The sequence below is a fragment of the Olea europaea genome, chromosome 1, assembly GCF_002742605.1.
Source record: "Olea europaea var. sylvestris chromosome 1, O_europaea_v1, whole genome shotgun sequence".
NCBI lineage: Eukaryota > Viridiplantae > Streptophyta > Magnoliopsida > Lamiales > Oleaceae > Olea > Olea europaea.
The window spans coordinates 33,743,943-33,763,479 of record NC_036237.1 but is presented as its reverse complement, the minus strand read 5'-3'; the positions used below and the strand labels follow the sequence as shown (position 1 = coordinate 33,763,479).

General features: G+C 32.0%; 1 long non-coding RNA gene across 1 annotated transcript; it reads left to right on the top strand.

The window, feature by feature from the left end:
* The first annotated feature begins 1,987 nt into the window (after positions 1 to 1,987).
* On the top strand, positions 1,988 to 2,381 carry LOC111398354. Its single transcript, XR_002703337.1, has 3 exons — positions 1,988 to 2,074; positions 2,154 to 2,259; positions 2,352 to 2,381. It is a non-coding gene; the product is annotated as an uncharacterized LOC111398354 (long non-coding RNA).
* The last annotated feature ends 17,156 nt before the right edge of the window (positions 2,382 to 19,537 follow it).

Below are 19,537 nucleotides of genomic sequence, written 5' to 3'. Positions count from 1 at the left end.
CGATCAAAAAATTAATTTTAATTCGCCTAAAGCTGTACCAAACAAGCACATAACAAGATCAGAATCTTCTTCAAATCAAATTAAATTTAAATCGAAGTTCAAACCCCAAGTTCCAAGTATCGAACAAGTCAAGTTCTCAACAAATCAAATTTTCAACAAATTCTCGAAGGCTAGGATTCAAGCCAAGTGGGCCCTCATCTTCAAACATTCAGATCATTAATCAGAAGATTTTTACAATTTTGCAATCACAAGAAAATTAATATCCACTCGTATTTCTCAAAATATAATTTGTAACGATTTTTATATTTTAATACACGAAATTTGTCGTGCACTTATTATTCTCTTCTCATTATTGTTCATTATCATTTTTATTTATTAGTTGTTTGCGGGTATATTCTAATAGTTTTTAGAAGTTTAAGAATTCGGGTGTAATTTCAATTTAAGTTGCATATTTCAATTGAGCTTAAAGTTTTCAATTTTTGTTCATTACACATAGTACTTGTGTCCCTATGTTTTTTAATTGACTTCTTATATTCAATATTACATGAATCGGCACCTTTCAACCTTGATGATGATTTTGTTCAAAATATTATATTCCTCATTCGAGATTAAAATCCTCACTTACCACTTCATTTAATGAAAAAAAGATAAATTGAAAACCATAAAAAATTTAAAAATAATCTTCAAGATGAATTAGAAAAATTCCGGATAAAACCTTGTTTACTACTGTCGCGCAATATTATTTGGCATCTCTAGGATTAGGTACACTAGTCCAAGGCCAATTGGTTTCCCCTGTACAAGATAATTGTAAATTGAGGAAAAAAAAAATCATAATTAAGAATTTAAGTATTACACATTTTAAAATTAAGAAAACAAGTTTCAAACTTAAAAAATTAGATTTTTCTTAAAATTTATTTATGATTTAATTAATTAAATATATTTAGGTTACAATTCTATACAATTTGGTCACAAATTAACGATTTATTTAGTCACTTATATTTTTTTTTGTCACAAATCAGAAATTTTATTTCACAAATTATTTTACGATCACAATTCAATAATTTTATAGGCCACAATTTGTTCGTCGATCATAATTAATGGACTTATTTCATGAGCAACAATATTATTAGCAGCAAAAAAAAATAAGAACTCATGTTTAAAATGAACCAAATAAGTGCTTCTTTGGTATGAATTGGATCCTACTTGTGAGAGACGAATTCAAAAATGACGATTGAAATAGTGAAATAACGGTCAAAAAATTAATTTTAATTGGATTTTAAACTGTACCAAACATGCTCAACTAAACCAAGAGCCAAATGGTCTTACATAACTAAGAACTCAAAGGTGTTGAAGTCAGGCTCATCGCTACCAATTAAATAAAAAGAAAGAAGAGTGGTATAACTTGAATAACTGATTTTCACACACAGAACCCTCCTCTCTCACACATACACGCACGTTGAATTTTTCCTTTGACAACACATGACTATTACGTGCATGTACAACTGAACTTTTCTACTTCTTCCCCTATATATTTGCAACACATTTGCATTATCCAAACTTGGTTTCCTATCCTAATTTCGTACTTTAACCTAATTCAGATTTCAACGAAATCAAATAACCATGTCGAAACTGCCTGTGGAAGTGGATTTCTTCCGCATGGAGAGGGAGAGGAACGAGCCTCCCATTTCTGTACGCAAAAGACGCTTTCGTGGTTTGTATTTCAATAATTTTTAACTTTTGAACAAATTATTGATTTCATGTTATTATATTATTTTTATTCTTTTTTGTGGGAGTGTAGACATACAAGGTATTGTTTCCAGGCTTAATCCGCAGATTGTGAAGACTGTCATTCAATCTGCTTCTTTTGGTCCGAATGAACCTATTCAGACTATTTCCTCACCATTGAGGTATGTATATTGATTATTTTTACTGCGTGTTTGTAATTTCTAGTTTTTATCAGACATTTTCCTTTTTTGCTAGGCCGAGTTATGGTCTCTACAACAGTGCTGAAACTGAAAAAATGACCATTGTGTACAATGGGAAAGTCTTTGATTTTGATCTTTCTGCACTCAAGGTCTGTCTGTCTGTCTCTTACGTTTTTAATCCAATTTCTTTTGCCTTTTGCACTTCCATTCATCATAGTGAATTTACAGGTGCACAATATTCTGAAAATTGCTGCTGAGGAAAAACTCTCAAAATCTGCTGAATCTACGGAGACCGAAGTTTTACAGATTTTGTGTGAACAAGATCTTTCAGAAAGTTAGTGTTATCAACCCTTTTTTCCTTCGAAAATTATTATTATCATATATTTTATAAAATTTTGGTTTCTTTCTTCTGGAATATGGATCTAGATCTTCCCATGGCTAGGAGGAAAACTTTGTTGGGGTTCTTGGATAAGCGAAAAGGGAGGTGATGTGATGTTGCTTCTTAGCTTATTGTAAAGTGTTGTGCTTGGGGTACATAATTTTGAATCCATAATGATGTCCATACACTCGCATGGGGTGACCCCTACCCCGGATGAGTCTATGACACCCTTATGTACCCAAAATTATATACCAATAGATATATTCTATTGTAAATTCTTGGAAATTGTCTGTACTTTAAATTCTCAAGACTTATCTTCAATTCAACACATACAATCATAGAATGCAACGCTGAATAGTGCATTTAATTGAGATTTTTAAATATTTTAAAAGTTTCAGGGTATTCATTGTAGATCCCCCTAAATTCAATCTTGTTTCTAATATATATGAAAATCGTTTTTTTGTTTTATAGTTCATCAATGATCAAACATACTAGTGGTTGAGCTTTAAGTTAGTTACTGTGTTGGATATGAGATTTTTAAAGATTTTAAAAGTTTCGTAATGATTTTCGTGAATGTTTGCAGGATGGTGTCACCATATAACTGTTCCATGGATTAAGCCAAGCAAAAGACCGATCAATTTGGAATATATTGATCTTGTCTGCCTCTATCTATTTTCAATTTATCCTTTCTTAAATAAATAGCATAATTTAGTTGGAAAGGATGAGAAAAATGTTTTTGGTTTATCCATTTTGGGTATGTTTCCTCCTTTTTCTCATTTTTTTAGGTCGCATCTAGCTAATAACTACCGTCTCACGTTTTTGTGGTGGCTAAGGTTTAACAATCTTTACTCGTATTCTTTTGCTGCGTCTAGTTAATAACTACCGTCCCACGTTTTTGTGTGGCTAAGGTTTAACAATCTTTACTCGTATTCTTTTGTTGCGTCTAGTTAATAACTAGCATCCCATGTTTGTGTGGTGTTTATGTTTAAGAGTCATATGTAATCAAGAGTTGAAGTTAAATAATTTGAAAGGAAATTTGCAGCCATTGTTATTGATTCTTCAACGTGCGCCTTCCATCAATTTGTGACCTTTTAAAGTCTTTAAACTTTAAATTTGTTGAAAGTTGGTCTCTACTTAAAGTTTTTTCTATCAAGTTTGAAAAAGGGAGGATGGATTAGTTATGTCGATAAAGATAGTAAAAGATTGTATGCGATGATAGATGCACTATTGTTATGTATTGTACCCAATGTCATGATTTATATGAATAACTATCTTTTGTTTAATTATCTTTAATATCAACTAAAAATCATTTCTATATTTTTTATTCTGATTAATTGATATATCAGGATTCCTTGCAAACTGTTTTTCCAAATTAGGCCATCAACAAATAATTATCACTATCAAGTGACAATAAATATATTAGAGAAATGATATAGGGTTGACATAAATTTTGAAACGAAAGAAAAATCAGCCACCAATCACATGACAAGTGCAAAATCACTTGCCCTTCGATTACTTGCTTTAAAGCGTGATTCATTAATATATAACATCATTTGCAGGATAATATAATATATAATAATGCTATTTGTAATCGCTGAATACCCCAGTCGTCCTACGTGGCATACACATGATAAGTAGTTATTTGACGTATGAGACAATAAATAACTACCACAATAATGCATTTAATAACTACTTGCCATGTGTATGTCATGTAGGGCAACAATCGTAGTAAGTAATTACAAATAGCATTACTCTATAATATACGAAAGGTACATACCCTAAATTGTAATATGAATAGAATGTATTATATAGAATAATGCATTGACATTCATAGATTTGTTGAAATAAAAATTAGCAAGAAATGCATCGAAATTCTTAGATCCAGAATATAATTCGAAATCCTTGTGTAGTTTTGTTATAGCCATAAGTTATTAATATTATTTGTTATTTACCTCCTTTAAATAAATCAATAGCTATTAGGATTGCTTATCCACAAATTTTTAATTAAGCAGAAAAATGGGCTCACGTGTCCTATGTTTCATAAGATTGTTACGTAACGCTTCACTTAAAGCCAATGTTATTAATCGGACCACAAACGAGCCTCCATCATTGGCAAAAAAGCTGAAGAACCGAAGTCTCTCTCTTTCTCTCGTCCGTCTCTCTGCCTTTGTTGTAATTTTGTGTCTCTAGAAATGAAGCCTCGTTTTCTGCCTCTATATTGGAATGAACTTGGGCTTTTAAGTGGGTTGGGCCCAAATGGACCAAGAAAGGGCAAGTCCCTCAAGTGGAGGGAAAGCGCAACACTTAGGCACCCTCGAAAAAATTTAATATATTTCTTTATTTTCTTGTTTTAGTTCGAATAAAATGTGTTCATGAAACTTTGGTATTAGAACCGAACCAAGAATGGAGTAGAGTATGAATTTATTGCCAATCTCCAAAACACAACATTGTGTCAATTCACTACCTCATCAATTCGAGCCATGGATCGTGCAACTCATAGGCTAGATTAAAATATTTTGATATTATGTATGCTTATATCGAATATTGATAGTCGAGAACAACCGTTAGGAAAGAACTGCCATCGGCCCAATCTTAACAATGTTAACCAACATAGACGACAGTTTGAAAAGCGTGGTGCAATGTTACAATGATATCTTATTATTTGAAGTAATATTTTATTTAAATGTTATTAATTCATCTTCTTTTGGATAAGTTAATGGTTAGGACTTCTTTATCCACCATTTGAGTTTAAGTAGAAAACGGGCTCATGTTACCCTATGTTTTAGGTTGGATGTGCTTTTCAGGTTGTGAGTGTATTTCGGTTGGTTTCAAGTATATGATTATTGGTGGATATGGCAATGATTTTAAATTTCATGGAGATGAAGACGTTACAAGTTTACACAATTTGTTATTAAAACCCATTAACACATAAATAGGCCCAATGTAAAGGGCCCATTCCCAAATCCCCTAATTAAATGCGGCATATCTCGTCTGCCCAAAATTTTTCAGACGAACCTAGAATGCAGTAGCCACTCGCCAATCTCCACTCCAAATCCGAAGTGCTGAAGTCGAAACCCTCCATACTTGCTGTCGGCTCTGCCACCAGGCTTCATGTTATACAATAATAATACTGGGTAACAGAATTAGAAGAATATTGGTGGTAATTGTTATATGGGCTTGTCCAGCCCATGAGGGAAAGAGCCCAATCTTCTCTTATTTTCTTCTAAGTCAACAAAAGTGGCTACACAGATATATATATATATTTGAAAACCTGTTGTTGGCTGGTGGTAATTTCATCATCCTTTTGCTATATGTAGATGACATGTTAATAGTGGGACAAGATGTTCAATTGATTCACAATTTGAAAGTAGATCTGTTCAAGTCGTTTGATACGAAGGATCTTGGACCAGTAAGATAAATTTTGGGGATGTAAGATAAATTTTGGAGATGTATATTCATCATGATAGGAAAATCAGAAAGTTATGATTATCACAGGAGAAATATGTAGAGAGAGTGTTGGAAAGGTTTAACATGAATAATGCTAAATCTATTGGGACACCACTTGGTAGTCACTTCAAACTGTGTAAGGTGATTTGTCCTACTAAGGAGGAAGATAAAGAAAGAATCGCAAAGATTCCTTACTCCTCTGCTGTCGAGAGTTTGATGTATGCCATGGTTTGTACACGACTTGATATTGCTCATGCAGTTAGGTAGTTAGCAAGTTTCTCGTTAATCCCGATAAAGATTATTGGGAGGTTGTGAAATTGATCTTTAGATACTTGAGAGGTACTTCAAAGATATGCTTGGCTTTTGGAGGTTCAAAACCAATTTTGGAGGGTTCTACAAATGCAGATATAGCTGGTGATCTTGATGATAGAAAATCAACTTCAAGGAATTTGATTACTTTTGCAGAGGGATCTATCTATTGACAGTCAAAATTACAAAAGTGTGTTGCCTTATCGACAACAGAGGCTAAGTATATGCAGCAACTGAAGCAATGAAAGAAATGATTTGGATGAAACGGTTTCTCCAAGATTTGTGTTTGAAGCAGGATGTGTATGTAGAGGGTTTTTTCCATGTAAAAAATTTGGTGTTGTGTTTGTTTATTTTTGCTTTGATTATTTACTTGATATTTAATCACTCTAGTTAGTTGCTTGGATTGGTGAACTATTTTCGTAATAAGTGAAATTGCCTAACATTAATTCGAGGTTACCATATCTCCGCTATTACTCTTGTAATTGGATAAAAAAAACTTCGATGCATTGAATTGAGAAAATGACGAGCATAAATAGGCTAGAGACTACTGACCATAAGACGTGGGCATGGCCCTATGACTTGAAAACTAAATAACTAACCCAACAGACTCAAGATAACTACGCATAACAAGGCCACTCGGCCCACTACAGATGACCCAATTACAATGACAAAAGACACGTTACAAATTTAAAAGAAAACAGATATTTCAATGAATACTAAAGGACTCCAACCTAGCTCATAACACTTCAGCTGAGCATTTAAGGTGAATTGTTTTTCTAGATTTTACTGCATCCAGATTATATATATATATGGATGCTGTACTTTGATATTTTTGTGTACTTGAATCATGAATTAGTTTAGGGGTTTAATGTTTAACTTTCGAATTTGAAATAAGAACAGCTACACTAAGCTAAAAAACAACCCATTGAAAGCACTTGGCTCTGTTTAACAAAGCTTTCGATAAAAGTTGTAGTGATTATGATATAAGTTAATGAAATATGTGGTTAAAAAGTTGATAAAAGTTATGGATTAATGAAATTTGTAATTAAAATTAATTATTGATTTTGATCTTAACTTGTCAAGCCATCCAAACAAGTACACAGTGAAATTTTATCTCACCAATAGCTGATTAAACATAATTATATCCTTTTTGACTCATTAGTTATTCAATAAATTTGATCTTAAGCTTAAGTATATGAACTTCATTACTATGGACTAGTTGATTGGATTATATATATTGAACTTTATAGTTTACTTGCAATCTCAAGAAAAACCTCTACTGGAAAGGAAAAAATAATGAAGGCGAAAAACTTTGCTCAACCCAATAAAACTTCACTGTACATTTTCATTTGTCTCCTATACGTTATTATATAACAAAATTTGATGTTTATTATAAGTTGGAACTCATGATCATGACAATAAACGTCATCACCAAGCTAATTTTTTTTTTTTCAAATTTCCAATTTTGCTTCATGCATTGTCTTTCATGTATAAAAGTAGATAATAGTACGAATTACATTATTTGATTTAATTAAACTTTTGCGTACAGTTTCATTCATGTATGATTTCATGTGCTATGATATTGACTACAGAAGTTGGAAGTCATTGTCATAAAATGAAGAACGTTTCAATGCAATAACTATAATTGATGTTACATATAAAATTTACCAAGCTAAAAAAAACATTTTTTGCGCTGCATCCTGTTAGAGCATAACTTTTTTAAAATTTGAGGCCCCCTAACATATTATTCTAAGTTTGCCCTAGGTGGAGGGGATCAGCGGTAGCAAGGGATTGGGGAGCCATTACTGGCTACTTGATCGGTGGGAAGTGATGAACAACATTTTTTGGCCAATAGTTTTCAGCGATTTTGCTTTATGAACAGCATTTCTAACTTTCTATTGGTTGGTGAAGAGCGATTTTTGGGTATCCAGTATTTTATCTTTTTATTTTCTTCTAAACTCGTATCTTAAAGCTTCAACAACTATTTTAGTAAAAGGAAAACAAACCTATCTTCTTGTTAGAATGCATGAGCAGACACAAATTCTACAACTTGCCCTGGATGTCCTCCCGAAACCATTATTTTCTTTTCATCTGGTAAAGTCAAAATTTTCATCTCTTGCAGTCCAACTATCCCAAGACCAGCCCATGAACCACATAATATGATTCCTAACTTCAGAGTTTGATTCCCATGTACATGCAGGCATGCTCCAAAATTACCTGAAAGACTACTAGTTCACCACTGGAAAAGCCTTTCACTGCCATGTTCTAAAGAGAGGTGGGATTTTAGACCTATTTGGATGCAAAATTTTACTGAATTTCTATGTAAAAAATGAGTTGTTTGTTGATGGTGTTAATCTTTGCAATGAAATGTTAGAAAGAAACATGGTTTTCTTTGTATCAAAGGTTTTCTCACTCACAAATGTACATTGAGGCGGATGAGTTGTTTATTATGTTACATAGGGAGGTCATGAGCTTAATCCATTTGTTTTCACTACAATATTGAAGTTGCTCATGAGTGTGGAGTGCGTAGATTTTGGGTGGTGCATCCATGCTTGTATATGTAAGCTTGGTCATGATGTTAATACCTTTGTTGGGATTGCATTTATTGATGCTTATTCCATTTGTGGGTTGTGGATGTTGCTAGAGAAGTGTTCCATGGGATTTTTGAGAAGAATGTGATTTCTTAGATAGGGATGGTAGCTTCTTATGCCGAGAATGATTGTTTTAAGATGCACTGGATCTTTTTGCTAAGATGAGGTTGGTATTGTTGAGGCCTAATAGTTTTACTTTTGTGAGTGTCATTAAGGCATGTCTAGGAGTTATTGTTGTTCGAGTAGGTAAATATGTTCATGGCTGTATTGAAGACTTTTTATGAGATAGATCGTTACATAGATAATTCCTTGCTGATCTGTACGCCTGGTTTAGGGCTATTGAGGATGCTAGCCAGGTATTTAAAGAGATTTTCAAAATGATATGGTTCATTGGATTTTCATGATTGTCTAGTACTCATAAAGTCACCGGTGTGAGGTGGCGTTGGAATTGTTTCTAATGAGGAAAGCATTGGTTAGTCCTAACCAGTTCACTTTAGCTTGTGTGCTGCAAGCTTGTGCAACAATGGAGTCTTTGGAACTGAGGAGGCAAATGCATTGCTATGCGCTGAAGGTTGGCCATGATTTGAATGTGTTTGTTCAATCTGGAAAAATGAAGGACTCAGAGGATTTATTTGTTGGCACCAAAGGCAAAAATAAAGTGTCATGGACACAAAGATTGTTTGCTATGTGCAACTACGTGACGAAGAGGAGACACTACATTTGTTTTTAAATATGCTTGCAGAGCAGGTGCAAGGAGCACGATACTTGTATGGTATCAATTTTTTAGGAAACTTGGTCATCTTGATAGGGCTGTAAAGTTAACACTGGAAATTTCACATGAGCCTAGTGTTATGGTATAATGTTATCTGCTTGGGGCTTGTGTTGTACACAATGATGTTGAGCTTAGCAGAATAGCTACTGAGCATGTGATTGAGATAGAACCCCAGGATGAAGCAACTTATGCCTTATTGTCAAGCATACATAGAAGGTGGGATAATGTAGCAACTATCAGGAAAAGCATGAAGAAGAAACGAGTAAAGAAGGAATTAGGACTTAGTTGGATTGAGAAACTAAGGCACAGTTCACTATCTCGCTGTTGGAGATATTTCACATCCAGATATGAAACTAATCCATGAATTTCTTGACTGGTTGAATGTCAAAAGCTATGAAGCCGGTTATGTTCCTAAACACGATGTTATTTTACTTGATGTGGAAGAGGATGAAAGGACACATTTCTTGTGGGTATACAATGAAAGATTAACTTTAGCTTTTGCTCTTATTAGAACACCACTAACAAGCCCCATTGTCGTTATAGGAAATCTCTGAAGTTTTGTGAATTGCCATGCTACTATTAAGTCCATATCAAAATTTGAGCATCGAGGAATTGTTTTCAGAGATATAAACTCATTTCACCACTTCAAGGATGGTTTAGCTCCTGTAATGGTTACTGGTGATATTATAATAACTATTTGAGAATTCTTAGATAATAGAGTTGTCAGCGTCTAGGAACTCCAAAACGGTGGTTCTTGTTGGCGAGCTGCTTTTTTATGAAGCTTAAAAACTTCCCTATTCCAAATGAAATGGAAACAATCATTAGGAAAAAGATATCTACCTTCATTCTCTCTTCTAGTTTGTGATTTGCGAATGCCAAAATTGCAATCATTCTATTACAATCTTATCTGATATGTTTGCATTATATCTCTAAATCTGTAGTTCACATATTATATGTCGGCAGCATTACATAGGTATTAGTGTGGAGATCAATTACCTTGTTGGACTAATTTAGCACTCACTCATTGAATAGTGCTTTGAATTATCTGTTTTTGATTGATTCAACAAGGTGAAGCCTTGGTTGTATGAACTAATCTAATGGATGAAAGATTATTCTTCTACTAACAGATGGCACATGCATCTTCTAGACAGTGTGTCTATGGACTGATGGTCTAAACGATTGAACTTTTATGGTGACTTTGTATTGCTTGGTCAACAATAGAAATATTACTAGTTTACATAGTAAGGATAAGAAGTGCAAGTAGTAATTCAATGTAGTTGTATTCAAAAGTAATAATGATTGCATAACTACGTTTATGAAGTGGTACTTCCTTGTCTCATTCTCTTTTATGTATTAGTACTGATTATTATTGTTACATTTTCATTTTTTTGCCTTCGTTTTACCTAGTTTGTTCCCATCTGTAGGAATTCGCAGCATATTTCGACATAAATTTCAGGTCAAGAAAATTACTTGAAATAATAAATTCCAAGATCATTTTGTGTGGTTGAGTCACCTTGCATTTCAAAACTCCAAAACAATGGTCCCAATCTCAATCACAATGGAAGGGGATTATTATCCACAATCTAAGTTCCATTTTTTGTGAGATTTCATACCAAAAATATGGTTCTAGAGACTTTTCAATTTTGTTGTCAACTTCCATACGAACTTTCACTTTATTTTCATGCCTTCTTTTTGTCATCTTCTCCATAACATTTATATCGAGGTTGCAATGAGTTCTTTGAAAGTTATAGATTTGAATTTCATATTCAAACCACTCCCTCCAACCCTTTTAAAATCTTATGGGTCGTGTTACCCCACATGGGTGACCCATTATCCGTATTTTCCAACATCTCCCAATCGCACATGATGGGGTTGATCCGAACCACAAGTGACAACGAATGTCACACCTTCGATCATTCTCAAGAACCATCTCACAAAGATTCATACGGTAAATAGATCGTGTGCTGAGCTAGTAGCATTAGAGCTCACGATACTATAAACCTGTTAGAGATATATTGTAGTTCTGTTAGAGGAACATCACATCTCGCTATACCCCAAGCTCATTTTCCAACATTAATTCAAATATTTTTGATCCCTCGAGAACTTTATGGACATACTTGAACCCTATATTACATCATTGTATTCACAACTGTGTTCTATATCCTAAAAGGTTCTACACAATTGTCTGGTCGGTGAGTACAAGTATAAATGTTGGTCGAAATAGTTTTCCTTTCTTACTTAAGTTCTTCTATTTTAAATCAACTACTTTCCTAGACATGCCCCATCAAACCAAATCAATCATAGTCATTGGTAACATGCTAAAATAGCAACACTAAAATAAAATTTCAAGAAACAGTCAAAAGTTATGAGGGTATATAACATGTTATATAAACCTCATAATCTCACACAATCAGAAGCAAGGATCCATTCACTCATTTACCCAATATTGATCGTAAAAGCACATGTGGTATGAAACATATGCTATGATGTTTTCTCCCTTTTCTTAGGGCGTATGTCATATTCTTTGTAAATAAATAACTCCATACAAATCCTAGTTCAGATATTCCCCAATACCTAACTTGAGTTCTCCTTCTGTTCATTCGTCTAGGCAATCTCAAATCAAAAACTCAATCTGGCTACTAAACAAGTTAATAGATAAAAAATTTTATTTTGATTACTTGTTGTAATCTCATCTTGATATCTTATCAAGGTAACTGGATCATGTATACAACATGATCACTGTATCTCATCTCAGCACACCTCAAAGTGTTTGAGGTGATTACTATTGTAAGTGAGCCAATCTCAACTCATTCAATATACTTTATATGTGCATACAAATCATTTATCTCACAATCCCAACATTAGATTGTATATGAACTTAAAATTGTTCATTTATGGGCACATAGAACTCAATCAAAAGTTTTTTAATACACTAAGTATCATATTCTATGAAATTCTAAAGACTCAATATTACCAACAAATATATCTCTCGACATCTTCAGAGTATGATGATTATAAATAATCATTTACATAAATATATCGTAAAGACACTTTCTTTGTTAATATCTCTCACAGATATACCATCAAGTATTTGGTTCCATCTTGATACTTGAGATCTTAACATATAAAATAATTGCGTAACTATCGGGATCTCATATTCTCGATCGGTATCATTAGATACTCAATACATCTATACCAAATAATTTCTTTAACTGCCAAGATATACATTATAATTTATGCTTCTTACTTCTCTATTTAGCAAGAGTGCATAAGTCTAACAAAATTGTGCTCGACTTACTCTCATTCTTAGTCTACAATTGTATATCTATTCTAATCACAAGTTATTCATTTGACAACAAAATAGAATAACTGATAGTAGCATCCTTCAGGTACCACAATACATTTTCTAAATATAATATTGATACTTACTCACTAGATCCATGGCATGACCAATGTTATGGCAAGTATACATATAGTATACTTCTATCACCTAACTCTTAATCGTATTATATATGGTTCTCTGGATATCTCTTTATGCATTTATGGAGTCTTTGGACATTTATGAAGACTTATATGGTCACCTTCCGACATAGGAGTATCAATTGGATAGCAGTTCCACATGAGCTTTTATAGTATAAAACTTTTTTGATAGAGCAAGAAAATTCGAATAATCTTTTTAGCACAAATCATATAATTTGCTAAACCCACGTCTTTATCGAGACATCCATTTCAAAATGATTTCTATATAATCCTTTTCATTCTTGGCCAACCCAATGTAAGCAACATCAAAATTAGAATTACAACCTACCATCAGACCTTTACGTAAATACATTTATTTTCATTTATATGATGAAAGTTTTTGTATTAGATTTAACCCTATTAAAAACTCAAGTACAGCTGTCAAGATGACTGTATTAGGCCATGAGTGTAACTATAAATTTGCCATAATACTAAAAAAAGCCTTTAACATGAAATCTACAAGACAATTCATGTTGATCTCTTCAATCATTTCTCAATTGAGAATAAAAAAAAATGTCTCTAGATTTATTGGTATAACTCTAAATTTAAACATACTATCGTGGCTAGCATCGATGTATAGAAGCGATTCTCATTGTCATGAAAAAAATTATCTAACTTAATACACTCGTATTGAGTATAAAATTTTCCAAAAAAAAAAAAAAGAGCTTTATCTATTAGAAATTCATTAGTCTTCCACATAGTTTTCAAAAACCCAAATGTTCTCAGTAAAAAGAATGTACAAATAGAACTTCCACGATATCCTAGATTAGGTTGAAATTCTATACTCCATATATATACTTCCATCACTTTTCTCAAAATTTTTCACTAGTTTTCTGGACTAGAAATCATTAAAATAAAATAACTTTTAGCTCCCACACAGAATCAGATTACTTCCACTTGAATTAGAAGTTTGAATGAATTCTTATATATTCAAAATTAATTAATCAGTACATATAATATCAATTTCAATGATGTTCTTCAATCTTTTCTCCATTAGTGGGAAATATGTCAAATGTCATATCTTATAACTTGATGGACATCCAAAATTTCACTTAATTACCTTTTTAGACTACATTTATGTCTTCACACACATCTCATTCTTAATAGACTCATGTTCTTGAACTCATTATCAAGAACATATATAATCCATTATGAGTCTATGATAACTCATATTTGGTTATCTACATATCCAAAACTTATATATTTTGAAGGTAAAAACATTGAAAAAACTCCATTAACTGATACGTTGTAGTTTGCCAACGCTCTTTTCAAAATCAAATACGTAAGTTGAACTGCATATCTCAAACTTCATCTTATTCAGCAATATTCCATTACTTCTATTAAATACACCATATAATTATTTATGATTAAGAAATAGTGTATCAAATAAGAATTACTTTCATTACATAAATCATTAATATCTCGTGGTAGAGATTCATGCCATCAGATAATTTTCAAAGTTTTCACTTCCACAATCTGATTTTGTACTCGACTTTAGAAAAGTCTAAACCAATACAATATCTTCAATTTAAGAAAATTAGAGGCATGTCTCAAATGCGTGAATCCATCTATAAATGTAATGAAAAGTGAAGTTCTATCTCTATCTCTCTTAATCACAGCTCGAAAAGAAATTTCGATGGATTTATTCGATAGAAGTTTAGCTCTTATAGTTTTGAATGGTTTTCTTAATTCAAAACCTCGATCCACTGCACAAATATCCAGAACCATAATAACCATCACCACTATGAGTACGAACAAAACTACTACGTACAAGTTCAAGTAAGAGACCACTTTTCGAAGAACAATAATTGAGATCAAATTTAGTGGAGTTTTTGATATCATCTTAATTTTGAATAGGAGGTCAGTTTCCCCACTGTTCAATTCTAAGTTGCGGTATCAATCATATAAACATCCACTCCATCTTCATTATTTGTATATATCTACTTTGTATCAAGTCAAAGGCTCGAAAATAGAATAATATACCTTTTAATCTCATATAAAGTGGGTTTCTAACCCTTCAGTCCACTATCCACACAAGACAAGATTCAATATGTATAGTGTTGGCACATAAACAACACTAAGAGGAATTTATTCAAGTACATGATCCTTTAACTTAACTACTTTTGAGCTAAGAGATTCAAATCGTATAGTTGAAGCACTTGAACCTTTATAACATTGACCCTCTACCAAAATCACTTTCATTCACTTACTATCTAATATGTTCTTTTTGGTACCCTTTTTTTCAGTCTCCTCTTCTATCCCACATCTGTTCTAGCTCATTTAATGTTTAAGATTCAAAATCTTATGCAAGCTAAAACATTACTATACAAGCATGTCTTCGAGACTTGCAACATCAAGTCACATGTCTTTTAACTCTCACGCGGGTAGTGTCAATATAGAAAATTGACATTTCAATTTGTAGGTCCCAATGACCTTCAAAGTTCTCATATATTAAAAAGAGACTAGTTTGAACTTACTACTCATCTTAAAATAACGTGACTAATGAAAATGTTAATACTATGTTAACCATCAACTAAGTCACATTCAAGAAAAAAGTCATTTATATCATAACTTAACAATTCAAATGTTCAAGTACTAGAATCTATCTTTTCTCGTGCTTAACAAAGTTCTAATCTTTATTCTCTAGAGTAGTATGACCTACATATGATTTTCTATTTCGTGGTTAATGTTCTCTAAAGTATCATATCATTCTAGTACACTCAAAATCTTATCATGCCAAATGTCAACGTATTTAGCTTATCACCTTTATTAAGATCAACCATTATAGATTTTGATGCATGATCAATCAGATTTTTAGAGACATTTTATTCTCAATCATTGCCCATTTATGCACATATTTAATTTTGTATTAATGCAAATTAACGTCTATGATAGGTCAACGTTAGGCATAGAGTCGAAAGTTTACTAAGTTCCCAATCATCGTCCGTAATCCTATTATTTCACTATCATAGACTTAACTTTATAATGCAAAATTCTATAAGTTCTAAGTGAGAATTATATTAATTCTTCCAACTTGAGAACTCCTTCTCAGTTGGCGAATCAAGTAGTTCTAGATGAAATTTTCTCTAAATCTTCCAATCACCGAACTATTACTCAACTAAAAATCAATAGGTCTAAGTAAGAATCTGACTAATTCTACCGACCTTAGCATTTATAACAATACATGAATTAACGGATATCATTATTCAATTAGATAGTTTCATAATATGCCATAAAAATATAAGTATACACATTTATCCAATCATAACATGTATCATGATATAACAAATTAATTCTTTTAGAAGATAACTTCAGTTATAATTCGAAAATAAAACTAACATCATTTAAGTTTCATTTTACACATTTTCAATCCTATTTAAATCTCTGTTGCACAATCCTAATAAATGGAAAGTGACATCAGCATTCTCATACTCTGTTTGTCATAAAAAAACTTATATCTCAAAATATTCATGTGTTCCACAATAGGTCATGTTCCAGATCCATTTATTTATATCGATAAGTACGGAATATTTCAGCAAGATCCATAGCCTTTGATTTCTAGCATTTCTTCTAAGGATGAAATAAATGTGCATAGATATAGCCATACCTGATCAAGCACAAAAACTTGAAAACAAGTCACAAATGGATCGCATATCCTAATCAAAATCCACACAACTCATGAACATATATATAATGTGTTATTTTAAATACTTTCGGAATATTCTTTATTTAAAAATGAAACAATTAAAAAAAAATCATACTAGGAAAATACCACTTAACAAATGTTTTAAATGTTTATAAAAATTTTCAGAATTTAATCGAGTCCAAAAAAATATTTTTGATTATCTGAAAATTAATTTTAATTGCACATAAAAATTAAGAATCTTTGAGGGATCAATTTACAATTTTCTAAATTTCATTTGAAAAAGTCGAACGTCAATTTTATTTGACATTCCAACTCGTTAACCTTTTTTTTAATATAAAAAATGGGCACTAAACATCCACTACACGCCCATCCGTGGCATTTATTCAAAGAAAAATATTTCGATAATTCATCCCTTTAATCAATTTTAATGTTCTGAGTTTATCTGTGTGGTCAGATTTTATAATATCAACTTTTAAGATTGTGTTCTGAACCCAAATAAAATGAATCGTGACTAAAAAATAGGAAAAAAGTATTGTTCATCTTTAAAAAAAAACGAACAGAATTTTCAAATTTTTATCAATACTTTGGGAGGCTATAACTTCTTCTTTCCAAGGCCAAAATTTATGTTCTTTATATCATTGGAATGGTCTCGAGAAGATCTATACAATCATACAAATGAGCATCAGGAAACATAGTGTGGATCAAGTTATCGTGGGATGAAGTTTCGGATTTTACTATTTTAAGGCAAAAAAATCAAATTTATATCTAAACCTCGGAAGGCCATAACTTCTCCATTCCAAGGCCAAAATTTATGTTCTTTATATTCTTGGAAAGGTATTGAGAAGATCTATCTAATCATATCAAATAGGCATCATGAAATACAATGTGGAAGAAGTTACCATCTAATGAAGTTTCTGATTTTACAAATTTTCACAAAAAATAAAAAAAAAACTCAAATTTACATCTAAATTTCGGGAGGGCATAACTTTTTCATTTCAAGCCCAAAATTAATGATCTTTATATCGTTAGAAAGGTCTCGAGAAGATATATCCAATCATACTAAATGGACAGCATGAGACTTAATGTATAAAAAATTATTACGTGATGAATTTCAGGGCTTTATTAAGTTTCATGCCTAAAGTTCAAATTCTAAAGTTCATATCATCATCCAAATTTCAAAAACTCATAACTTCTTCATTTTAAATTTGGGTACTTTATATGGTTGAAAAGATTATGAGAAGACCTTTCAAACCATACTAATCTTATGACATGAAAATGAATGAACAAATGCCAGTAAATTATCAAATGATGCTACTAAATACCACATAAGGTTTCAAAACTTTGCATACAAGATTTATATCCCAAATTGTATCCAATAATGACATATTTAAGCATAAATTACAACAATGAATTCAACCTTATGGCTCTGATACCAATGTAGGAATTCCTAGCATACTTTGACATGAATTTCGGGTCAAGAAACTTACTTGAAATGATGAATTCCAAAATCCTTTTGTGTGGTTGAGTCACCTTGTATTTCAAAACTCCAAAATCTGCATTTTTTTTGTTCTCCAATGGTCTTAATCCCGATCAAAATGGAAGGGAATTATTATCTACAATTTAAGTGCCATTTTTGTGAGATTTCATGCCAAAAATATGATTATACAGACTTTTCAATTTTGGTGTCAATTTCCATACGAATTTTCACTTCTTTTTCATGCCTTCTTTTTGTCATCTTTTCCATAACTTCTATATGGAGGTTGCAAGGAGTTCTTTGGGAATTATAGATTTGAATTCCATATTCAAACTACTCCCTCAAACCCTTTTGAAATCTTACAGGTCAGGTCACCCCACATGAGCGACCCATTATCCGTATTTTTCAACCCCATCTCTATCCTTTAGCGCATAACTCTAGATTCTACGCAGTTGAGTTTGTTGTTACAAAATAGAAAAGTAAAAAAATTAAAAAAAAAACTAAAAAATTTTTAAGACTCGAGTTTTCTTAGGAAAGAGTGTCTTCACAGAATATGGTTATACTATCAAAGTCCAAGCACTGTGCCCTTTTTTTGGCATAAAGATTATAATTTTGGGCACAAAAAGAGGCTCAATACCCTTGTTTCTACAATAAATTATAGAGTTGAGAGTAGTTAGAAGTAAGAACTAATGATAACAAGCAAAAACCAGAATTCCAACTTTTAGTTATCTTTTTTGGATGGTAGTATTACTTAAAACAACTTATTCGCGGAATTTTAGTAATTCAAGTAATTCATAGTAATGAACTAGAGTTGCACTTCATTCATTAATCATTCTTTTTAACAACGTCCTTTTCTTCGTTCTTGTTCTCATGTAAATTGCTTAGCTCTTGTTTTATTTTTATTGGCTTTTATCCTTGCTACATGTAGTTTTTATGCGGGAAATTTCAACCTATTATTTGTTCTAAAGTTCTCTTAAATTTAAATATTTAAGAAAATTTGTGGCCTGAGGATACATGTTTGCCTCATCCCATATCTTATCAATATTATATAGATGTAGTTCCTTTTTATCAATGCTTGAATCCAAGACTCATGCTACATTTCCTCTTTGAGAACATTGCTTGTAACTTTTGCTATGGTGTAACTCTGCAGATATAGTATTAGATTATGAAGAATCGACTTTAACTACCAAAAGATTGTATTAGGTACATTCCGCTTTCTTTATGGCATGTCAGCATTTGATGGTTATACAGGTATCCAAAGTACAAACCAAATAGATGTTTGTTGCCTCAACCATTCTTTTAGTCTCGGCCCGATAAGGAAAAGGGTAATTTCTAACCAAGTATGTGTGCGTGTGTATGTAACAAAATCAGTATTTGGTTTAATATAAAATTCTTAATTTAATTGGTTATGGTATCTTTAATCTTTTTGTGGATACTGATATATTCACAATATAAATTGTCTGGATACTATTCTA